Here is a 10031-nt window from a genome sequence, read left to right on the forward strand (position 1 = left end):
AGGGCCACCCGCACCTTGTCATGCATCCACAGATGCATCTCGAGCAGGTCCAAGGAGGTGATCCTCCCCCTCTATGCGGCACTGGTCAGGCCGCAAGAGGGATGTCAACAGCATGGAGAGGGTCCAGAGGGGGGCCACTCGCATGATCAGGGGGCAGCAGGGCAGGCCCTATGACGAGAGGCTATGGGACCTGAACCTGTTCAGCCTCCAGAAGAGAAGGCTGAGGGGGGATCTAGTGGCCTGTTATAAACTAGTCAGGGGGGATCAGCGGGCATTTGGGGAGTCACTGTTTCTCCGTGCACTGCCAGGAATGACCAGGAATAACAGTCACAAGCTGGCAGAGAGCAGGTTTAGGCTAGATATCAGGAAGCACTACTTCACTGTCAGGGCGGCTAGGATCTGGAACCAACTTCCAAGAGAGGTGGTCCTGGCTCCTACCCTGGGGGGTTTTAAGAGGAGGTTGGATGAACATCTTGCTGGGGTTCTATGACCCCAGTATTGTTTCCTGCCATGGCGGGGGGTCGGACTAGATGATCTACTCAGGTCCCTTCCAACCCTAGAAACTGTGAAACTATGAAAGTGTCTTTGTCTTTTGAAAGGTGCAGACAGAAGTTGTGTTTGTTGCACAATAAGCGCCACAGCTGCAGAGTGCTTTTCAAGTGGCAAATGAACCCCCATCAACGAGGTATCAGAAAAAGGTGCCATAATTTGGAATGCCTCAGGAAACTTGTGTTCCCTAGAGTTAATTTGTTGTGCAATCGGGGCTGGTCCGATGCAGCCCAGGCCTGTCCCTGGGGCTGTCAGCAGGAAGGAAGGGGAAGTGAGCTGCTGCTTGGGGTTTCCCCAGCCTCAGCTAGAAGCGGGGACAGGATAGGTGGATCAGAGGCCCCCACCTCACAGCCCTGCCAGCGCCCCACACTCCATCTCAGGCCAGCTTGCTCCCTCTTCCCACTGCCCCCTCTCTATCAGCAGGAATGGGGGCAGGGCTGGGGGAACGTGTGGTTCCTCAGCTGCAGGCAGGCTCCTTGGCTCCTGCAGGCAGGCTTGACACTCCCCCCCACCCCTCCACCTTCCCTCAACCCATCTGATGCCAGTCAGGCCAGCTCAGCACTGCTTGTCCTTGACAGCAGAGACACTGTACATGATTCCCACCCCCATAAGCCTCTGTAAGGGACAGGTCTTCCACCCTAGTATTTACACTGGGGTGCCCCCATCTCATTCCAGCTGTTCTCAGAGCAGCAGGCAGAACAGTGGGCAGGGCACCATCTGTTGGGTCTTGAGGGCACTCTAACTCATAGCACTAACTCAAGTGCCATGAGTTAGAGCAGGGGCCTGCATGTCTGTCAGCCCTCTAAATGCCCATGTGCATCTTTATGCACCTAAATACTTTTGAAAATCTAGTCCTTAGGCCTCAAAATACGTTTTGTTTTCTTTCTGAAACTTCCCCTTAGCTACTGAAACTTCATCAGATTGCTGTCAAATCATTTTGGCTGCTTGCAGATGTTAAAAAAAACCCAAAAAACATGTTTTACCAGAAGAGGCAGTGCTTTAGTTGGACGTGGCATACCCAATGTCTGTATAGATTGGGCACTTCAGCAGGATGTTTTGGCACTTTTAGCTAAAACTGATTCAACCACTTATTAGATAAAAGTGCTATAAAAGGCCCACTAAAGCACTCACTCTATATAGACACTGGGTGAACCAGGGCCCACTAAGGCACTGCTTCTTCTGGGCATGTGTGGGGCTTAGCACCAGAATGTACTGAGTTTAACGTAAATTGCTATTTGGGGGAGAGTGGGGGCTAACATCTGTAAACAGCCCTTGAGGGGTACATATAGAGCCTTGAAGCTCACAATGTTTTATTATTCATTACATACCTAAAGACAATGGTTATGACATCCCAAGATATGGGGAAAAGTTATATTTCCAGTCATGGGAATCAACTAGTTAAAAAGTTAAAGAAATGGCTAACTTTTAACTTTAACTAGTTAAAAAAGGTTAATTTTAACTTTTTTTTAAAGTATAAGTTAAAAGTTAAAAATAATTGGAAGCCGGCTTTCCCGGAGTTTTTCCTGGCACAGCCACTCTCTAGGACTTACATGGAATAATATTTCTTTATTGAAACTCTAGGACTTCTTGTTTGAGAGAGAGAGAGTAGTGTGCCTTCCTGTGAAATATGGTCTCTTAAGAACTCAGAGTTCTCAGAGTTCCTTAGTTCATGATGGCATTTTCTGTGCATTTGCAAAAGTCAACAGGGCAGCCAGTTGGCTGCAGGAGAGGGAACAAGCACAAGCAAGTGGAGACATTGATCCCAGTAAAAGTGAGGGTGAAGCAGATGATGACTTTTTAAATTTTAATGAAGATCAGAACCAGCAGCCCATGGCCCAAGAAACTGAGCATTACTCTCGTCTGTGAGAAACTTATCTGAGATGTTGCCTACTATGAAAAAATATTCATGTTGTAACACAAGCATTCCCTCATCTGCCCATGTACAGCAATAGTTCAGTAGTGGGGGCTTAGTTTTGCAAGACAGAAAAGGGAGATTGTCAGATGTAAATTTTGAAATGCAGCTTTTGTTGAAGTTCAATAAGTATGTTTAAAATTAACTATGCAACAGAACATTCTTTTTGTCATTTAAACTGATTTTCTCGTTTCAGTCTAATTTTGATTTTCAGACACTTTCATTATTTCTAATTCAGATGTATTTCATACCCTTTTGTTACCTTTTGAGCAATAAAAATTGTAACAACAGAGGTTTTCTGTGGAAACAGCTTTCATTTGTCACCTGGCTATGAATATCTTTTTTCTGTTATTCTGGTATACCTATATGACGCATTGACTTTTACAAAGTACTTCACATGGAGACTATGAGAAGGATCTAACATTACATAGGTATTGTTAAATTGTTATTCTGAAAATTGTATGACAAGTATAACATTGTTTTCAGGTAAAGCAGGGTGAGTTCCAAGTAAATAAGTCTGCTTCTGTGGGCTTATGGAAAAGAAACCCACTCATTACATTTGAAAATGAAAAATGATGCTAAGAGACAATTCACCATGTTTCACGCATTTCTCACAAATCAACTTAACTTTTAACTAGTTGAAAGTAGAAATATTTAACTTTTAACTTAACTCAAATTAATTTTAAAGGCTGTTAACTTTTAACTTTAACTAGTTACGTTTCTCATAAACTATTTCCCATGACTCTATTTTTCTCCCATGTTGTGTTCCACATACAATTCTTATGAACCACTATTGAACAAAAACAGCTGGCTCCAAAAGAGAGGAGCTCTATGTTATCTGCAGACCAAATAAACTCAGAATAGTCATGCCCCAACCAAGATGATGATGTTAGCTCATAGTGATGGTCATTTAAATACTAAGTGAAACAGATTATTGACGTTAAGGTAAGAGGTGGGCTGAAATTTTTTCTTCTGTATATGCTTAAATACTGTACAGTTACCTGAGATAGCCAAATTTAAGGACAGATGAATGGAGAAATATGTAGACAGAATTCTAAGTTATTTATGTCCTAAGATATATCATATAATTTGAAAAATTGTTAAAAATAGCTACTAGGGTCAAAACAATAAACTGAAATTCTATAAAATAAATTACTTCAATAAGAGATAAGGAATTCTCAGAAAAACTTTTCCACTTAGTTAATAAAATTGGAATATATGAATAAATTACAGCCTACTGAATGATAAAACCATGACCTCTCCCATAAGTTTTTTAATATCAAACAGTATATTATAAAAACATTTATAAATCTTTTCATCATTAAATAGCTAAAATATTTTCCTGTCATTTCTTAAATTTGCATTTACACATAATGCAAAAACAATTAAATAATTGGGTAAGAATATACCCCACACACCTCTTTCACAATTCTTTCAGTATCACAGACTGATGAGCTTTACTCTCAGCATCCTGTGTCTTCAGAATCTTGGGTGCATGAATCCTGCTCTATACACTGATCCTTATAACCTTACTCCTGTGGGTAGTCCAGCTGAAGCCAAAGGAGTTTGGCCACATCAGTAGTTTTACATGAGTTTAAGAGTTTGAAGGATCAGGGCTTTAAACTGGTATTTGTGTAGGATTCCCTATATACTGTTCTTTCTTGTTTCTTAGAATTATCCTATTGTAACAAATGTAATTGTGCATTTCTGTATCAGGTTCAAGGCCTTTGGATCTTGCATAAACCAATGACTGTTTGTTTAGGTTTCTGTGAATCAACTAGCTGGTAATTTATTTCCTGCAGAAGGCAAAAAACAGCTTTGGCAAAGTAGCCAGCCAAGCTTCCAAGGAATATTTGGTGATGTAGATGAAATTACCATTTGGGAGACTTTCATTTCCCACTGGTCTCATAACAAAACCATATAATCTCTTCACAGCAATTCTAGGCCACCATGCCAATATAGGAATAACTCTACTAGTAAATCCATTTCATATTTAAAACCATTTTTAATGACTTTAGAGCAAAGAATTATGTTATACCAGCATTTTAAAAACCTTTGCAATTGAAAACTATTTTTAATGACTAAAATTAGCCCTGATGATGTATTTCTCAGGAAGATTGGATCTATACTAACAGTAAACATTTTGCAATACCTCAGAATACCAGGCTACCCACATAGGTACCCAAACTTTGATTTCAGTTTGTACCTACATTTCTAAATACTGATGCCATATTCTCAGGAAGTATAAGTCTAAAGAGCTCCACTGACTTACGGGGACCTATATTAATTTGCACCACTGAAGACAGCCCCACTTCTCCTCACAATTTCCATATTCTGTCCAAAACCCTGCATAAAGTAATCTTGTCACCTTTAGGGAATGTCTGAAGGTACTATTGCTGTAATTTAGGATGTGGTCTACAGGATGGCAAGGAGATACATTACAACATGATGGCGTTGCACTGAAATATGGCAAATAAAGACAACGAATAGAAATGGCCATAAACTATATTGTAGATTGGACATCTGTTAAGGTACTTCAGGAATCAATGTGAGGTCCACATTGAATGTCTTCATTTGTGACGTCAGTGAAGGCATAAACGGATCATTAATATAGCCTGTAGATAATACTATGGTTCTGATTCTGCTAGTACTTGTATATACATAGAAGCTATCCTATTGCTTTCAAAGGTCAGTACAGTTAAGCATAAGCATTTGCAGGATCAGGGATTAATTTGAAGACACTAAGATTACTATGAAGAAAGAGAGAAGTAATCTACGTGAACTAATAGAGATTAGAAACATGGGCAGAAAACACAAAAAAGATCTGTCTACAAAAGTGCAAGCTAATACTTCTGGATAGAATTGACTATCAATAGAAGCAAGAAATCTGGAATGTGATAATGCTGCCAAAATTCTATAAATAATCATAACAAATGCAAATTTATATATTGTAATATGGCAGCAAAAGACACTACTGTAAGTTTACGTCTGTCTAACAAAAATATCACACAACAAAAGACAGTCTTTCTGTAGGACTCTGGCGCAACCATGTTTGAAATACGGTATGTATCTTGGTGCCTAACTGCCAGAAATATATTGACAAATGGAGGAAGTTACAAAATAATAAAAATGATCACAGGAAGAAATGCTTGATGAGAAGTGATTACATCAGCTAAACAAGCACCATTTGGCGAAGTAACTAAGGAGGTTGGGGACATAACATCCAACAAATATTTATAGTTTATAATTACTAAGAGGACAGAGAAATGACTCTAGGTGATAGAAATGGGTATGGCTAGCAGAAAAAGGATAAAAAATACAGAAGGAAAAATTTAGGAAATATATCATAAAAAAATTCCTGAAAATGAAGCATTAGGATGGGAAACCGTCTCCAGAAAAGGTTTAAGCATCGTTATCTAAGGCACTAAAACTAGACTGAAAAAAGTGTAAGAAAATGTAGCTAAGGGAACAATCCTGAATTGACAGAGAAATGCCAACAATATTTTGTGCCCTTATGAGACATCACAATGTTTCAATGGAATGTCATAACATCAACTTTACTCATACTGGAATGATCTCATTAATAATTTCATCATAATTTAAGAATTGAGTGAAAAAAGAAAGGTGTTTTTGTGAGTTAAATTGTATTTTGCATGTAGATTAACAAAGTTATAGGGCTTACTGCTGTTATATCATGTGTGTTTATTGAAGATCCAGAGCCTAAAACTATTAAAAGAGTTCTAAGACACAGAACTAGCTGTAGGATGCAAAAATAACATCAAATAATCCTAACTACCATGACAGTGCTACAGGGAGTTGTTTCTAAATTTGGCGTGTATTAAGGTCATAATGGCTGGCTTTGAAGAATACAGAACAGGCTCATTAACATCACATGAACTGCAAGTTATATAGTAAGATCAGATCACTCAGAGATTTGGTCAGTCAGGCAATTAGAGGCCATACCCCCATAGAAAAGGGAGTACACGAGGAATGGTCTTCTCTCAAAAGCATAATCCTTGAAGCACCGGGGAAACCCATTCCATTTCACAAGAAATGTAATCAACGGGCAAGGAACCCCCCTTGGCTGAACACGGAACTATCTGACCTCATTAAACTCAAAAGAGAAGCCTACGCAAGTTGGAAAACAGGAAGCATCACCGAAGTGGACTACATAACAGTCGCCCGCACCTGTAGAGAACAGTCCAGAAAAGCCAAGGCACAAACCAAACTCAGACTAGCTACGGGAATCAAAGACAAAAAAAAGCCCTTCTTCAGATACATGGGAAGTTGAAAAAAGAAAAAATAGGGGCCCATTGCTAATGGGGCAACTGACATCTGATGCCCAAGAAAGGGCCAATTTCCTAAATGACTTTTTCGCATCGGTTTTTCACCCTCCCAAAAGAATCACACTGTCAGAAAGGACACAAACCATCCTGGGAGCAAGTGATGGGCCCAAAATTGATGTGGATCAGGTGAGGGAACACCTTGAGAAACTGGACATTCACAAGTCTGTGGGTCCAGATGGAATGCACCTGGAGTCTTGAAAGAGCTGACAGACATCATTACATTCCCTTTGGCAAAGATATTTGAAAATTCATGGTGCTCAGGCAAGGTCTCAGAAGACTGAAAAAGAGCCAGTGTGGTCCCTATCTCCAAGAAAGGGAGGAGGGATGACCCGGAAAACTATAGACCAATCAGTCTGACATCTGTCCCTGGAAAAATCCTAGAGAAAACTGTCAAGGGATCCATCAAAACTAGACTAATGGAAGGCAAGCATCTGAATACCAGCCAACATAGCTTTGTGACTCACAGGTCTTGTCTGACCAACCTCATCTCCTTCTACGTCCAGCACACATGTTACCAGGTTAAGGGAGATGATGTGGGTGTCATATCTAGATTTCAAGAAAGACTTTTGCCTAGTTCCCTATGATGTCCTTGTGGTTAAGCTGTGCAGCTGTGGCCTTGATCATCTTATGGTCCAATGGCTAAGTAGCTGGCTATGGGGTCAGACCCAAAGAGTACTAGTTGATAGGAGCCAATCAACGTGGCACAGAGTGACCACTAGAGTCCCTCAGGGCTCGCTACTTGGGCTGGTACTCTTTAACATCTTCATTTATGATGTGGATTAGGGAGTCAGATGTGAACTGGGAAAGTTCATGGATGACACCAAATTATGGGGGAGGGTAGTTGCACTGCAGGACAAGTTGGGGATACAGGCTGACTTGGACTTGGATGCACTCTCAGGGTGGGCTGACCAAAACCTGACTGTCCCGGGAAAGAACAGGAGAGAGAGGGGACAAACAGGAAAATTAAAAGAAAAAACCACTTACCTGCAGCAGGAGCCGCAGCACAGAAGGAACAAGAAGAAAAGCCCGTGCGGCTCTATCAGCCACACCTTTATTCAGCTGGGGCTGGCTGGTGATGTCACCAGCCATTGCCGATCAGCGAAAATAAAAAATGGCAGATGGCAGGAGGAGCAGAGGAGAGGGAACAGACCGGATCAATGTGCGGACTCCGAACCCACTCCAGGAACCGCCTAGGAGGGGAAAAGGGTCAGACGAGGAGTCAGGAAAGACTCCTGGTCTTAAGCCCAGAAGCAGTTGCAGCGGCCAAGCCACCGGCATGGGAAGCCGGGTGGAACCAGTCCCTGTGGTCTGCAACATCAGAAACAACAGGAACACCAGAGAAAAGCGTGCCAGAACCTACAGTACAGCAGGTGGGGGTATTGGGCACAGGTGGGAGGAGGAGGAGGTGACCCCTTTGGAAGGAGCTCAGCAAGAGCCCAGGGGAGGCATCGGGCAAGCAGGGCACCTACGTCGCATATAAAAGGGGTGACCAACCCTGCGTAGGGACACTACAGATCAATTGGAGGGGAGGACACCACAGGAGAGAGAGAGGTGTGGCAGACAAGGCTCATGAAAGGAACTAGGATGGCAAAGCAGACAACCTTTACAGGAGCATACTAGGATTGTTCTAGTAAGGAGAAAGTTCTCCCCGGCAATATTACAGAGGAAAAAAGCTAACGTGACCTCTGTGTGAGGAAGCAAGGAAGGGAACTTTCCTGATTCCCAGGGTAGCGACAGAGGCAGTGTCTTGTGTTTTCTGTTAGGCTTTTTACTTTTTGTTTCCGCGGGTGAAGGGATTAAGAGAGAGAGAGCATAGCCCACAGGGCGTCAGGGGACAATTTCAGTCCAAGGGCTGGAGTGCTCGGGACAAGGGCAGGTTCTGCTTATGGAGGGGGGACTGGACTTGATCTCACAATGTCCCTTCCAGCTCCTAATGTCTATGAAATCACTCACTGTGTGTCTGGTTTGTCTAGTCCCCTTGTCCCCATGGAGTGTTGCCAGTTTTGCAGTGTAGGACTAATCTGGCTTACCCTGTATGACATACATGCAGGTTCTACTCACTTAGCACCCCTGGTCCTCTACTCTCCATCCAAAACATTCAGTCAAGCATCCCAGTAATACATAAGTATCATGGTCAAGTATTCCTTCAGCACAGGCATAACATGAGAATGAGGAGATAAAGATACAGTTGAAAAAGGAATTTGGAAGAGAGGGAGAAGAGTGGCATAAGGGATCCATAGAAGGTAAGAAGGAGGAGGGAAGGGCAGAAACCAAGAGGGGAAAGGCCAAGAAGAGAAAGAAGAGAATAGGACAGGAGAAGAGGACCAAAGAATAGAGTGTGCAAAGGGAAGAGACTGGAGGCCCCCAGAGACTGCCTGACCAAGAGAACAGAACAGGGGAAGAGAGAACAATAGGGGCTAAAATGGAGATTAGAATAAAAGGAAATAGACTGAATATACAATAATCACAAGAAATGGATTAAAGGACTAAGGAAAAGAAATATAAAATGAAATGACAGTGTAGCAGGGCACCAGGGTGCCTGCTACTAGCAGGAGGAATAGGGCTGCTGAAGCACCCTGGAGCAACACAGATGGGGATTGCTAGGGCAACCAGGCAGGTCATGTGACCAGGAGGGGGCAGGGCCACGCCCTTATAAACAGCTAGGCCAAAGCCTAGCTAGCAGTACCCTTCTGGATGCCGCAGGAGCTCTGTGGCTGAGCTGAGCGGCCAGAGTCGGGGTTTGCAGCCTTATCTTACTGACCGGCTGCGACGATGCTAGGGATGAGAACACCCTGACGAGAGGGGCTGAGAGTTTACATTATGAGCGGGTAGGCTCTTCGTTGGTTTTGTTACAGCTGTTCGGGCTTGGCTTCAGTTATGGTTAACCGGAGGACCGGGTGAGGCTGTAGGGGAGCGAGGAGGCCTCAGTGGGGCTCCCCAGCAGCCTGGGGGCTCCGGGTGCCCAGTAGGGGCACAGTGCCAGTGGGGCACAACTGTTTGTGCCGGAGTGGCACGGAGCACGGGGTTGGACCCCAGCCCGTAAGGACGGCACTTTGCCCAGTGGGGCAAAAGACCCAGGAAAGGGTCAAGGGGGCCAGGCATGGCTACGGCCACCTGAGCCCCAAGCACGGGAGGCGCGCAGCGCCGAGGGCGCGGTACAGACCCCGGAGTGGGCACAGCGCCGAGAGCGCGGTACAGGCCCCAGAGAGGGCGAGGCCCCGGAG

At 43.5% G+C, this 10031-nt stretch overlaps 1 protein-coding gene and 1 long non-coding RNA gene across 11 annotated transcripts in view; one reads left to right on the forward strand and one right to left on the reverse strand.

The window, feature by feature from the left end:
* The window catches only part of DST (dystonin), a 478409-nt gene that overhangs the window by 442089 nt on the left and 26289 nt on the right, over positions 1 to 10031 (reverse strand). The gene's annotated exons all lie outside the window — the stretch shown is intronic.
* The window catches only part of LOC109311750, a 24411-nt gene continuing 17513 nt past the window's right edge, over positions 3134 to 10031 (forward strand). For both annotated transcript variants that reach the window (XR_002101597.1, XR_002101598.1), the window contains exon 1: positions 3134 to 3406. This is a non-coding gene — a long non-coding RNA (uncharacterized LOC109311750). The remainder of the gene's footprint in view (positions 3407 to 10031) is intronic.

This window comes from Crocodylus porosus, unplaced genomic scaffold (genome assembly GCF_001723895.1).
Source record: "Crocodylus porosus isolate Cpor-Errol unplaced genomic scaffold, CroPor_comp1, whole genome shotgun sequence".
Classification (NCBI taxonomy): domain Eukaryota; kingdom Metazoa; phylum Chordata; order Crocodylia; family Crocodylidae; genus Crocodylus; species Crocodylus porosus.